The 14,442-nt window shown below is 42.4% G+C and overlaps 1 protein-coding gene across 9 annotated transcripts in view; it reads left to right on the top strand.

Annotated features, from left to right (window-relative positions):
• The first annotated feature begins 4,756 nt into the window (after positions 1 to 4,756).
• Positions 4,757 to 14,442, top strand: part of SCMH1 (Scm polycomb group protein homolog 1) — a 119,122-nt gene continuing 109,436 nt past the window's right edge. For 5 of the 9 annotated variants that reach the window (XM_054691134.1, XM_054691130.1, XM_054691136.1 and 2 more), the window contains exon 1: positions 4,757 to 4,831. The gene's annotated coding sequence lies outside the window, so the exon portion shown is untranslated. The remainder of the gene's footprint in view (positions 4,832 to 14,442) is intronic. The other 4 variants (XM_054691141.1, XM_054691140.1, XM_054691142.1 and 1 more) reach the window with 2 other exon arrangements.

The raw sequence follows: 14,442 nt of genomic DNA, 5'->3' as shown, positions 1-14,442 counted from the left end.
AACCTCTGCCATAGCTGAGTGGAAAAGCACTAGAATCTGTGTGTCTACCATGCTTTCAGAAATACTAGTCAGGTTGATTAAGTGTCCTGGCCCTACTTCCCCAAGTTACAGGCAAAGGTATTCAAGAGGAAGCAAATTATTATAGACTTAAGAACATTCACCAAGCATGTAACCTGTGCAGGATTCAAGAAAGATACAGGTTAAAACAGCTATCTGGCAGGGTGGGCTGTGATAAATTCTGTTGGAAAGACTCAGCTGGTGGGCAGCTCCAGTTGGGAGAGATCATAGCTGGCTTGGAGTCTTGAAACAAAACTTCTTGGAGGTGATGGCAATTGCATACGTTGGCAATTCACAGAATGAAGCTGACGAAGCTGAGTAGAGACACTCCACCCAGGCTTAGGAAACAACAAGACCTGACCGAGTCAACCCCAAACTATGCTTCTGCTAACACCCCTCCTCTGCTTACCCTCATTTATTCATTTATGTCAACAGGAAACCAAAAGGAATAACACAATGAACACTGTGCAGTGCCTACTCCTGACTTACAAATAATAAAAATTCCCTGTGTGCTTCCCTGATGGCATTCCCACCCTCAGCACCCTAGAGATAACCACTCCCCTGAAATTTGAGGTTTACTGTTTCCACACAAGTCTTTATAATTTTACAAGTCTATACATGTTCCTAAACAAAATTGGTATTATTTTACTTATTTTAAAACTTTATATAAGTAGCATCATACTTCTTATCCTTTTTTTGTTCAATGCTGCTTCCAAGGTATTTTCATGTTATCACATAGAACTTGAGATCAGGGTTGGCAAATTTTTCTGTAAATAGCTAGGTAGGAAATAGTTTAGGCTTTGCAGGTCATAAGATCCATTGTATCACAAAAGCCACCATAGATAACCTGACTGGGCTTCAGTAAACCTTTATTTTCATGTAAGTTTCATGTGTCACAAACTATTCTTCTTTTGATTTTGTTCAACCATTTAAAAACATAAAAACCGTTCTCTGCTCCTCAGCCATCCACCAACATGAGTTTGCCCAGATTTGACCTGAGAACCATTATTTGCCTCAGTCCTTGTAGGGTAAGAAAAAAATGTCAGGCTTTTCTGCCCTCCCGCCATCAGGATAGATGATGGATCCTTGTGGTCCAGAATGCATGCCTGATGGTGGACACCTGGAGTAGGGTGTGGGCATAGGTAGATGGGATTCACCTGGGCTGAGACTGGGCTTTTAAGGGCGGCGTCATGGGGACGCCAGCAGAAGCTGAGAGAAGAGGAGCAGAAAAGCCGAGAAAGAAGCAGAGAAGCAGAACAGAAGCTGAGGAAGAAAGAGAGAGAGAGAGAGAGAGAGAGAGAGAGAGAGAGAGAGAGAGAGAGAGAGAGAGAACACGCCTGAGAGCCCAGAAAGAGTGAAGACTTGCTGGGGGCTGGGAGGCCTGCCAGCCTCCCGGCCCCCCAGCGTCCCTGCCTGCCATGTGCCTGGTAATCCCAATAAAAGCCTGCAAAGCCACTGAGGGCTACAGGACTCCTCTTTACCCGGTCTGCTGGATCAGAAAATCTGCTCAGTGGCCCAGTCCTGCCCCTACAGTCCTGCTCTATATCATTCATTTTTATTGCTATAGAATAGTTTACTACATATTTATTCATAAAAATATTTATTCATAAAAAAATATTTATTCTATGCCAGCTTCAAGAAAGTCAGTAGGCACTGTTGTCGATTAGACACTGTCCTGACATTACAAATTTACTGTGTAAGTGGGAAAGTTAAGACATATTAACCATAGTGAGGTAGAAAATGATAAAAGTCCCCAAGACGTTTATGCGGCCTGCATTTTTTTAGAGGTAGCAGGAAGGGCAGCAGGAGAACTCATTTCACTTTCCATGGGGTGAGAAACCATTAGCTGGAGAAAGTAAGCCCTAGGGCTCGGTTGCCTGGGATCTTGTTCTGGCTCCACCACTTACTAGCTCTGTGACTTTGGACAGGTGTCTTTACCCACCACCCATTGAGGCTTAGTTTATGATCTGCATTTTCCAGATCATAATACTGTGTATGTCTTTTGTGGAAATGGTCACAAGGATTAAATAAGGTAGTATAGGTGAGGCACCTACCTACAAGACTCTAGTAGTCCAGGGAAGGCAGTGGAAATTGACAGGATGTGGAGTACAGTAAGGCATTTAAAGAAATGCTACCATGCTTATTAAGACAGGTGATTTGGAAGTATAGTTGTGCCATTGCCTGAAATGGAGAACACAGAAAGAGAAGGTTTAGGATGAAGAGTCAAGATTTTGGTTTTTAACCCATGGGACTCCTTATGTAATTGTCTAGTAGAACAAACAGGTGTGGGGAGAGGGCTGATGATGTAGACTCAATGTTTTGTGTTAATCCTTTTGACATCTCCATGCCATGGATATATATAATCATCCCGTTTTATATAAGTCAAGGCTAACTGCATGGCTTCATCAGTCACCTACTCTCCTGCCCTATTTGGCCATCTCAGTGTTTCATGCCAGCACTGTTCCTCAGACCCTCGCTCAAAGACTGACTCCTCGGCTGATTCTAGATAGCTTGGTTTACTTACCTTTCAGCTTTAGCAAATTAAAAGGTATTCCTTTCCTTTCTTCTGCCTCCCTCACTTGACTGCTTCTTAGAAAATGGGCACTGAGGAGAGGGAACAGTGAGTGTGCTAGAGTCAAGAAGAAGGGCAGCATCCACAGCAAACACAAGCAAAAGCCTCACAACACAGGGCCAGGTGGAAATAATGGTACACAGGACTCGCCTTTGTGCTCACCTGTCAGGTGGTGAGATGATACCAAACTGGAAAACACCAGAAGCATGGGCTCCTATTCTAGCTCTGTTGCCAGGAAGGGTCTCCACTCTCCTGCTTCTCTCTCTCTGCGTGGAATGCCTGCACGTTGTGTGTGGACTCAGCCCTCAAGGCTCAGCTTGAGTCTTAAAAGCTCTTTCTGAAATGCAAGTCTGATTAAGTCATTTTGCTACTTAAAACTTCAATAGCTTTGTATTGCTTACAACAAGACCCCTTTCCATCCCTAAAAATTATTGAGGACCGTGAAGTTTGTTTATGTGCACTTCTGTCAATATTAAGCAATTAAAAGTGAGGCATTTGTAAAATTTTGTTAACTCATTTAAAAGTTACAATAATAAACCCATTACATATTAACATAAACACATTTTAATGAAAAATGATTTCTAAAACAAAAACAAATTAATGAAAAGAGATGTTTCACATTTGTGCAAATCTCTAATGACTGGCTTAAAAGAAGACAGCTGGATTCCAAAAATCTGTTTCTGCATTGAATCTGTTGCAATATTAAATGTCTCAGAGTCTGCAGAAAACTTTGCTCTACACTTGTGAGCGAATGAGAGTAAAAAAAAGCAAATAATGTTTAACATTGTTATGAAAATAATTTTGAGCTTACTGACCCCTGAAAGGCTCTCAGGGACACCCAGGGGTCCCAATGTCATACTATGAAAGCCACTGACTTACAAAATAAATTATAAAGCAGACATATAAGATCATTCGATTTCGTTGTAGACAAACAAGAACCTCCTCGTTCTAGGTCCCGGTCCCTAACTGCAGCAGCCGGCCATATCCATATCTCCCATGTTCCTCCCACACTGGTTACAACCACCAGCCACACAGTTTCATATCTTTATACCTAAGACACATCCTTCCCTCGCCTGGAATTAGCTTCCCCCTTGCAGAGTCTTACTAAAACCACTTGAATGTCTATAATTCTGGGATGCCCGCGACCCACCCGAACAGAGCTGACCTGACCACTGTGCAGCAGAGTGCAGGCTCTGAAGTCAGGCTGGAGATGAATCTCCACTCATTCATTTACTGGCTGGCTGACCTTGGAAGTGAGCTCACCTCGGACAGGTTAACTTCACCTTCCCGAGTGTCTGTTTACTCTTTGCTAAAATAGGGTTAATCCAGGGTGGATGTGGTGGTTAACCAAAGGAACACAGCAAAGAGTGCCAATGGCACAGAGAGCATGACCTGCCACCCTCAGTGCCTGGCACCCACAAGAGCTCAATGCGTACTGAAAGAATGAATGAGCCCCTGTGGGAGCTTATGCTGACTGAGCATTTGTTTACTAAGTCCCGCACAGTTCTTCGGGCTTCTCCAGGCTAACTGTTAGAGGCGGGAGCGCTGGGAGAGAAATGCAAGGTAACTCGCTCAAGGTCATCCTTGGCATATTGGGCCGTTCGCAGGTCGGAGATCGGCACCCCGGGCCCCCCTGCATTCCCCACCCGCCTCCGCCCCGAGGCAGCGGGCCTGGGAGCGTGAGCCCCGACTGCCCTGGGCTTCTCCACGTGCCCACAGGCGCAGGCGCGGCCTCGGACCGGCTGACCCGCGGCGGCGGAACTCGAACCCAAGTCCCTCACCTCACGCTGGGCTTTTACCCCCCTGGGCAACGCGGGCTTGGGGCCGGGGGCGGGGCGGGGGCCCCCGCGCGGCCGGCAGGAGGTGCCCGCGGCTGGCCGGCCCCTGCCGCTGGGCGGCGCCCGCCCTCGCCCCCGCCCCCGCCCGCCCGCCCGCCCGCCTCACCCCCCAGCGCGCGAGCCACAGGCTGAGGCGCGCGCCACCTCGCGGCGGGAGGCGGAGCCGGGGCGCTCCCGCCCCGCCCCCCGCCCTGCAGCCGCCGCCGCCGCGGCCGCCGGTCGAGCCCCCCGCAGCCCGCCCGCCCGCCCGCTGCTCCCCGGAGCCGCCCCCGCCCGCCCCCTTCGCGCGTCCTCTCGCTCCTGCGCAGCGGAAACATGGCGGCGGCGAGGGAGTGAGCCGCCCCGCGCCGCCGCTGCGCCGCAGGTAAGCGCCTCGGGGGCCGCCTCCGCTAGCCGGGGAAGCCCGCGCCCTGCGGGGCCTGGGCCGCCCCCGGGCCGCCCCCGGCGGCGGGACCTGCGGGCCGCTGCCCCCGCCCCGCGGGCCCGCCCGTCCGGCTGTCTGGCCGGCTGTCGCGGCCGGCCGGCCTGTCCGCGGTCCGAGTGCCGCCGCGGCCCGCGGCCGCCCTGTCAGCCCGCCCGTCGCCGCGGCGGCCGCGCTGCGTCCGCGCCGGGCCCGGAGACCTGTCGGCGGCCCTGACGCGGGAGGGGCGCCCCGGGGGGCCCGGGCCGAGACCCCCAGGACAGGGGCCCCCGCGGGGCCGCCGCGCGCGCCGCTCCGACCCGGTCGGCGGGGAGGCTGGCGCTGGGCCGAGGACGCGGACGCCGAGGGGCCGCTGTCAGGCTGCGCGCCGCGCGGGGGGCGCGGGGGCCGGGGCGCCTGAGGGACCTCGCCGGCCGGTCCCGGGCCGGGGCGGACGCGGCCGGGGTCGGCGGGCGTCGGGGCCCCGCCGAGGGTCAGCCGCGGTCCTCAGGGCTGGCCCCGCGGCCGGGGCGCCGGCACCGCTCGCGTGCGCGCGGGGAGAGTCGATTTCGAGGCTCACACCCGCGGGAGCCGCAGGGAGGGCGGGGTGCTTGGGCGCCGCAGCCCCGGGAGAGAGGGAGCGGGGTTCCCAGGAGATGGGTGAACCCCACGTCGTCTCCGGTCTGGAAGGGAATTTAAAAGTCACCCAGGTTCCCTTTCTCCATTCCTGGACCGGAGTACTTTGAAAGATCCCACATTAATTTGACTGGGAAACTGATCTCTTCCCAGAGAAGCCCATTCTGTTCCAGGACAACTTTGGGTTTTAGAGAGATTTTGTTGGTTGAAGTAAACAGCTGCCTCCCATTTTTCCTAGTTCTTTCCCCTCACGGACAGCCGTGAAGATATGTGAAGGTAGTAGTCACGTCCCTCGAGTCCTGTCTTCGCTCCTCTCATATCACTTTCTTCTGTTGTTTCTCGGATGCTGTGGTTCTCTCGCCCCTTCTCTGAATGGGCTGTAGTCCGCTCATATTCTCTTTAAAGGAGAGTCTCTTAACGAGTGAGCAAGTTTCTCCAAGATGCTCCTTGGCCCCAAGGATTGACCTGCTTAAATAAAAGTACTCTATTCCCTTCCTCATTTCTGTGCTGTGTTTTGAACTTAAAAAAAAAAAAAAAGGGTCTAGTACTGTTTGTTCAAAGAGATCGTATTTTGTGGAAATATCTGCGTTTTCCCTCACTTTAAAAGTGTTTGTAAACACTATTAAATGAGCTAAAGAATATCAAAGTATCGTAGTGCCTTTTGTAAATAGGAGTATAATATTATTTTGACTCTGAGAAAGGAAGGAGTCCTAATGTGGTGCCAACTGCAATTTAATATTTAGTTGGTGAGGAAAATGCTTTATTAAATTAAACTTTGTTCATTTCTAACTGCCAATAGAAGGCCCAAAATTACTATGAAAAAGAATGTTTTTGTTGTTCGCCTAATTTTTTACTTAATCTTTCATCACTTAGCCTCAGCTTACATTTTTCATTTTTAAAAAGAGTCTTTTGCTAATGTCTAAATTCCTGCCTAAGCAGTCCTTGCAAGTTAGTAATTTTTTAAGCCTAGCAGAGACACAGTGGCCTTGAAGAGAAAATGCTAAGTAAGCCCTTCTATCTGGGACCCTGTTCAAATTCTAAGAAAAATTTCACCATTTTTATAACAGACAAACACATAGCAGCAGTCAGAATTGATTATTTTCATTCTTCATGTCTTCATTTTACACATCAAATTTTGTTTTCTGATACGTTTGTGCAAATGTTGTTATCTTTTTATGTAAGTTGGGTAAACATTTGCATGGCTCCATTCTTTGTAGAACTCTACAGACCACCTAGGGAAGGCTCTAGTTCTTCCCTTCAAGGGACTTAAAGTTCCTGGTAAAAAATACTAAAAACTCTGAGAAAGAACTGTTGGTGAATATCCTATTGAAAATTTAAACTCGGCATATACTAATCTTCACTCTACACTTCACTCTTACACTTACTGTCAGGCACTGTGTACTGTGTTTAGCTGGGTATACAAAATAAAATACAATATATTTCCATTCCTTGTGGAGTTGGATTAAAATAGGTCATCTCAGAATAAAAGACAACTTCGCATATGATGCTGTGATTGCCCCAAAGTGAGGGTGCTTAGGCTAGCTTAGGATTGATTAAAGGATTTAGGAAGGACACCTGTCCCAAATCTGAAATGGTAAGTAGAAATAAGCCGGTCAAAGATGAGTAAAAAGTGTGATTCAAACAAACAAACAAAAAACAACAGCTTAAGGAAAGGTATCAGTGTGAGAAAAGGAATGGCTTGCATAGAGAACCATAATTTGGGATTGTTAAGGCTATAACAATGAAGATGTAAGTGCAAAGTTGTAAGAGTAGAAATGCAGGCAGCAGCCATGTCATGGTGAACTTGGTATCACTGATTTTTATCAGACATGGTTGAGTAACATTTTTAAAATGTGGTAATAGGAATAAGGAGAATGGGATGAAGCTGAATTATTGATTAGATATGCAGATGAGAGGTTGAGGAGTTCAGCATGATGGGCAGAGTTTTTGCTTGGGTGACTTGGGATGGTACTGACATAAACTGGGAATACTGAATGATGCATTCAGTTTGGGACTTGAAGATTTTGTGATTTCTTGAGTTAGATCAGTGAGCAAATGTGGTGAAGTAATCTAGAAGGTTATGCAGGTTGTGGTGAGAAAGTACAATATTGGAGTTAAGTTATTTGATGGGAGTTGGTCTAGGTGAGAGCTGGGTTTCTGTGTATGGGTAGCTGAAGAGCATAGGTGAAGGCCAGTGAGCTGATTATGACAAGGAGCTGTGAGGCTGTTGTATTGAGTGAGTCATCTGTATGGATAGTGAATTGATTTAGAATGTTAAGATGTAAGGAATAGAGGAAGATTGTGACCCAGGTGCAGTGAATATAGGGAATTAATGGCGAGGGTGGTAGATGACAGATGAGGAGGAGGGGTAGAGAGTGATATAGCCAGCTGGTGTAAACCTCGGAGGAGAGAAGGAGTTTTTAAACACAGGGGTAGAAAAGTAATGGTTTTTTTTGTTGTTTTGTTTTTTTTTACTTTTCCTTCCTGGAAGGAAGTGCTGATCTTTTCAATCTTTATTTAAGATTCATGTTAATCATTCTTTTGCTTTGGAGAGTCTGTTCTTAGTCTTGGAAAGTAAAAGTGAGAATACCCTGTATCAAATCCTTTCTGCTAATACTTAATGACAAAAGGCAATGGAGGTTCTTTCCTGGATGATTAATGAGGGAATAGGAAACAGATAAAGCCATGAGGATGTACCTCCTTTCTGGACAGATATAATGGAAACAGCCTCAGCTTTAGAGTCAGAAAGACCAAGATTCAAGTCTGGGTCCTTGACACTTGCTAACCATAGGACTGTAAACAAATTGTTTAACCTCTGTGACTTTCAGGGCCTTACCTATAAAAAAATAAATTCCTACCTCATATAGTGTCACAGAGAGTACATGAAATTGTGTGTGTGTGTGTTTTCACTTGAAAGGCAACTGGTGTTTCAAGATACAAAATGTTACTTCCAACTACCTTCAAAGGACTTAAGTTCTACAGGCAGAAACAAAATTTTCTCATGAGTACCTAAGTTATAAGGCAGTAAGTACTTTAAGGGAGATAAAAGCAAAGTGATACAGGAGTTCAGAGGAGGGAGCCATCATTTCTCAACACTTGGAAACAAAGTTAGGCTTCACACTCAAGATGTTTTTCATTTTGAACCTTGGGAAACAAATTTTAGTAGGTTAAATTCTGGAAATCTATTAAATAAATTTCAGTAGATTAAATTTAGGTGGAAATACAAAGTGGGGAAAGTATAGGATGTTTTCATTAAAGATTAATAGTTGCCACAGGTTTGAGTATTGTATTTGTATAGGTCCATAGTGAGAGATATGACTTAAAGAGATGGGCTAGTACCCTAGTATTAAAGAGTTGAAACTATGCAGTTAGGACTTGATTCTTTATATACTCCAGAACTATAATTATCTCTTCTCTTTATCTGCTTTAGTTTTCTATCTGTAAAATTGATAGGCATTAATTCAGACACTTTGGGATTTTTAAGTAAGCCAAGTAAGAAATCCCATTTTTCAAAATAAATTCCTATGTAGGAATTTGGATTTTAAAATGGCACTAAGATTTGTTTTATAATTGTAGTTTAATCTTTACAATAACCTTGTTTGGTAGATAGACTTAATGAAGTTAAGAAACATTCAATATCTCACTGGTAGAGCATGCCTAAAGATGTTGTGACTTTAAATTCTTGTTTTGTTTTGTTTTTTAATACTACCATACTGTTTTAGATTTGAAAAGAAGCCTGGAACCCTCATTGTCACTAAATATTAATGTGAAATCCTGGGCTGGTCACTTTGATTCTCTGATCCTCAGTTCCCTCATTTATGAAATGAGAGAAAAAGTAAGTGTAAGATTTAGGTAAGGAATATATGTAAACCACGTACTAGAATGTCCATCCTCTACTCTCCCACCTCCAATCTATAAATCAGGGAATTTAACCAAACCATTGCCAAGCCTTGGTGCTAACTCTCTAGCCACCAGAGAAGTGCCAGAACTAATTATTTTGATAACCTAATGGCTTTATTATCTGTTACTTTGTCCCAACCCTTCTAATCATTTTTCTTCTTCTACTACATTATTCCTGTGCTGACTCATCTTCCTCTCAACTCTGCTTGTTTTAAAACTTAAGCTTTTCTATTTGTTCTCTGAAACACCTATTTCCTACTATGTTATAATTTTAATGGGGAGAGAGAGAGAGTGTGTGTGTGTGTGTGTGCGCGCGCGCACGCATCCCTGTCTGTCTCTGTTCTGGTCTTAAATGAAAGCTAGAATCTCTCCTTAGTCATAAAGAACAGTATCACTTGGGTCCCATATCACTCCTACACCAAAGGGGAGAAGTAAGGATGACTGCACATCACTATTTCCAAACCATTTCCTCTCCATCCTCTTAAAATTCCTTTGCTCTCTGGCACAAGGAATATACTACTCTTTTCTTACATAAAGTCATTTAGTCATTTAGTCACTTAGGAGTCAGCACATAGTCTTCCTTTCCACCTCAATTTCTGTTCTTACCCTTAGTGACTTCATTATTCACGTGGATAATTATTTTTCCAACACATATTGGCCTCTTCAACTCAAGTGGTCATCTTTTTAACTAATCAGCTTCCATAACTGCGGAACTTGTCCATTGTCGTGGGACCAAGTCTGTGACATGGGACTTGTTATCACCTGGAAATGGCCTGCCTCTGAAATTATAAATGACAATATGCAGTTCTGTTCAAAATTTCTTCCTCTATCTCACCTTTGACTATCCCCACTAGATTTGTTCTTTGACCTCATCTTCGCTTATCTTCACTTCCTTTCCTATCCAGTTTAATTTTCTTAGTTTCATTTCATTCACTCTGTTGCCATTATCCTCTGTTCCCTTGTTTCATTGTCCTTATGTACCTCTTGGGCAAAATCCCAAAGCTGGTATGAAAGGCATTAGGGAGATAAAATAGAAATATTATAAAGAAATCATTGGATATTTACAAAAAAAAAAATCACTGTGCTCTGAGGTACAGTAAGGGATTCCAAGATAATAGACAGGTGGATATCAGAATAGTGGTGATTTAAACTGGGCAAGTGATTATCTTCCGTTTAATTATGAGAAAGATGGAGTCAAGGAGATTACTCAAAATAGGTCCTTTTTATATTTTAATATTAGAAATATCAACACTATTGAAAGGAATTTTAATCTATTGTATTATAGGTTCTCTAAAATGCTGGCTAAGGTTAATATTGACAATTTTGTTCTGTATCTTGTTTTTAATAAAGATAGACTGTAGGTGCTATTGATTTGGTGGCTTTTCTGTATTCTAAAGATCAGTAGTTCAGTCTCCAATATTTCATAGAAAAAATGAAATACACCTTTTAAACAACACTAATGTGGAAAGATTTATGGCTTGGTGGTTAGGAGTTCCAGTTCAAGTCTGCCACTCACTGACTCCAAGATTTAGGGGAGACGCTTGCATTAGGTGATCTCTAATATTTCTTCTTCTTTTTTTAAAAAAGATTTATTTATTTATGCATACAAGAGGTGGGATACAGGCCAGAGATGCTGGGGATGAGAGGATTCACCAGCGACAGAGTGGGGAACAGAACAGGCAGATTGACCAAAGTACACTGCTGAGGGGAGCAGCGGGCAAGTCAAGAGAGGTCTGCTGCACCATGTGGGTTGCTCCCTGGCTGGCCGGGGATGGAACTCATGCTGCAGAGTCTGTGGTTTGCTTCATAGTGTGATGCTTAACCCCTTGCGCCACCAGGAAGGCCCTAAGATTTCTTCTGATTCTCAAATTCTGTGACTATTAGGTAAATTATTCAGTGAAGAAACTAAGGCCTAAAGAAGGGACATGTTTTGTCCAGAATCATAAAACAGGAATTTTATTCTCTTGACCTTTGGTTCAAGAAATTTGAAGGAAGAATCATCAAACATTGAGTGGCTACTATATATCAGGCATATATTAAGTGCCTGAAAAAAACATAAAGGCATACAAAATTGTTTCAGAATTTATTTATACAATGAAAATAACAGCCAGCATCTCCTTTGTTTGTACATATCCTGCCTTATTCCAGGGTGTATTTAAAGCATACCTATTCTAATAGATTTTTTTGAGTATATGTCAGTCACATAGCATCATACGAATAGATTTTGTTATTCATTGGCATATAGGTATTATTAGCTCTCTTATATACATAAGGAAAAGGAGACTCAAAGCTATCTGGCCAAAATCATGCCATTTATAAGTGATAAGATTCAGTTGCAAACCCACATCTTCACCTTGAACCCTAATGCCCTTTCCATTTCACCATGTACTCTCCCCACAGCAGTGTTACCTAACTCTGTGACTTTGTCCATATAGAAGGCAAGGTTTGTTTGTAAGAAATGACTCTTCTCCCCCAATGTATGTTTATTGAGGCAAAGTTGGTTTAAGTTGTTATATCTGCTTTGGGGGTTACAGGTTAAAACCTCTACAAATACATCTTTTCACACCATGCTACTTACTACCTGTGTCACAGTAGTCGTCTATCATGTTCCACTAGGCCTCCTCCCTCCTCTGCTCCCAGGTGGGACAGGTTCATCACTTCTGTTGTCTCAGTGTAAGAATTGGCTATTTTAAAAAATTTCATTAGTCAGTTTGTGACCTTTCCCTCTTAGTCGCAAAAATTCCCCTTACGATGCTTTTTGTCTAATACATTTTTAAATCCCTGAGTCACCTAGGACTGAAATTACTGTTATCTCCCAATTAGTACAAAGTATGAAAATACCATTTCACCTGGTAAATCCCATAAAATTTGCTGCCTTTGTGTGAACACCACAATTCACCAAGGGGAAATCTATGGACGGCTAGGTTTTCTAACCAAGGCCCAGTTCATTCATTTTACCTTGGCTTCATGCTAGCCAGGTGTTATTTGTTTGTTTATTTATATCCTACCTTATTAAACAATTGGGCAAACTAGAAGGATGCCTGAATAGAACAATGAAATGCTTCAGTGAGTCAGTCATTTTTTTATTTAGAGCAAACATAAGAACAGTTTCCTTGTGCTCATACTTTAATAAATTGTGAAGTTTCTGTATCCTTTCCACCTTTGATGTACATCTACTTCTCCCTTCTTCACCAATAAATATTACAGACTTCCTACAAAGGATGCATAGGTAAGAATAAGAAAACTTGCTGAGAGTTTGGATAAAAATTTATAACTTCACCTCAGTGATCTTCCTCCCCCAAACCTGTAACTCTAGTCTAATAAATGATAAAAACATCAGACAAGTCCCACCTGAGAGACAGTGTACAAAATACCTGACCATTGACTTTTGTGGCCATCAAAGTCAACAAACAAGGAAAGCAGAAGAATCTATCAGCTGAAAAGAGCCTAAGGACACATGATAACTCATTACAATGTGTTATCCTAGAGCAGGAAAAGGGTATTGGGTGAAAACTAAGGAAGTCTCAATAAAATGTGGACTTTAGTTAATATTATGCCAATATTGGTTTATTAACTGTAACAAATAGAGAAATGGGAGATATTTTAATAAGGGAAACTACACAGTGTGTAGAAACTCTGAACTATCTCTGCAGATTTTGTGTAAATCTAAAACAGTTCTAAAATAAAAGCTTAGTTTTAAAACTTTTAATAAAATTAAAACAATTTTAAATGCTATTTGGGAATTAATTAAAACACATTTCTTCATAGAATTGTCTCAATTTGCTTGACTCATTTAATGGGAATGACAAACTGCAGTCTGTTGACAGGTTCATGTGCTGAAGTGTATGTTAGGTGGATGTTCCACCTCGGTCTGTTATACATAGAGATGATAAAAATATGCCGAGTGTTAGTCAACAAAGAGGTTTCAGACAATTGTAAAAAATGCTTACCACACTGTATAGTTGGTTAATTGAAAACACAATGCCTTTATTTGGCGTGATTGTGGCTAAGTCCCACATTGGCTTCTAACAAAAATTATTCAGTTCACATAGTAATTTTTTTTTTATTTGAACTCTTGTGTGTGACACTAAAAAGGTGCTAATGCCCATGACGACTATATTGGGCTGTGAGTTGCATAGTTATCTTTTCTACAAATGTTTTATAAGATTACTGTGATTCTCTAATGAGATAAATTTAGAAGTCCTAGTTAGTTTTAAGAAAAAACTTATTGAGAAATCTCTTAATCACAGAGTTTAGTGTTCTACTAGCTATATAACTATCAGTTATACATGCATGTAAAAGAAACCGCAGAAATCTATAAGGACATGTTTTGTAAATTATTATTTAATGACTCTCAATGTCCTTTCTCTATAGAAAACTTAGAAAATATTACTAAATAAAAACCAACAGAACTGGTAACATCCTTGCTCCTTTCTTGCAGAATCTACTCTTTGAACTTCCCAGTTCTTAATACTCAGATTTCTACCTCTCCAACTTACTTACTTAATAAAGCTTTACTTAATGAATAAATAAGGATTGATTGTTTAGGCTGAATTCTATTAACTTCCTTAACAATGAATAGATTTTTTTTTTAAATGCTGCCATTGACACTTAGGTGTCAAAATTGTCTTCTTAAGAACTGCTAGTTGAATTTGGTAAAATGTCAAGTAATGTTTTTGTTGACTTTATTCTCAACACTAACAATTTTCTTTTGATATGTTAAATCTCCTAATGATGACATTTAAATAAACCATTAGGCTGAAAAGAGAAATATCTATTCAGGCAATTTACTAATTTGCAGGTGTGTCTGATTATTAGTTATTAATGAAAACCTATATTTAGGTACTTAATACATGAATGTTTGCATATTAAGTGCTCAATACAAGTTAGTTAAATCCAATTTCTAATTAATGGACCATTTTCATAATTTTTTTTTCATTTGTGTGCATGTTTACATTGAGAGGGAACTGTATCTTACATTGATCATAAGTTGGAAATAGTTTTGTTTTCTGATTGGTAAGGGTTTAAGTTCCATGACT

This window comes from Talpa occidentalis, unplaced genomic scaffold (genome assembly GCF_014898055.3).
Source record: "Talpa occidentalis isolate TD23 unplaced genomic scaffold, MPIMG_talOcc4v2.1 talOcc4.9, whole genome shotgun sequence".
Lineage (NCBI taxonomy): Eukaryota > Metazoa > Chordata > Mammalia > Eulipotyphla > Talpidae > Talpa > Talpa occidentalis.
The sequence above is the reverse complement of the archived record's forward strand: the minus strand, read 5'-3'. Positions and strand labels throughout refer to the sequence as shown.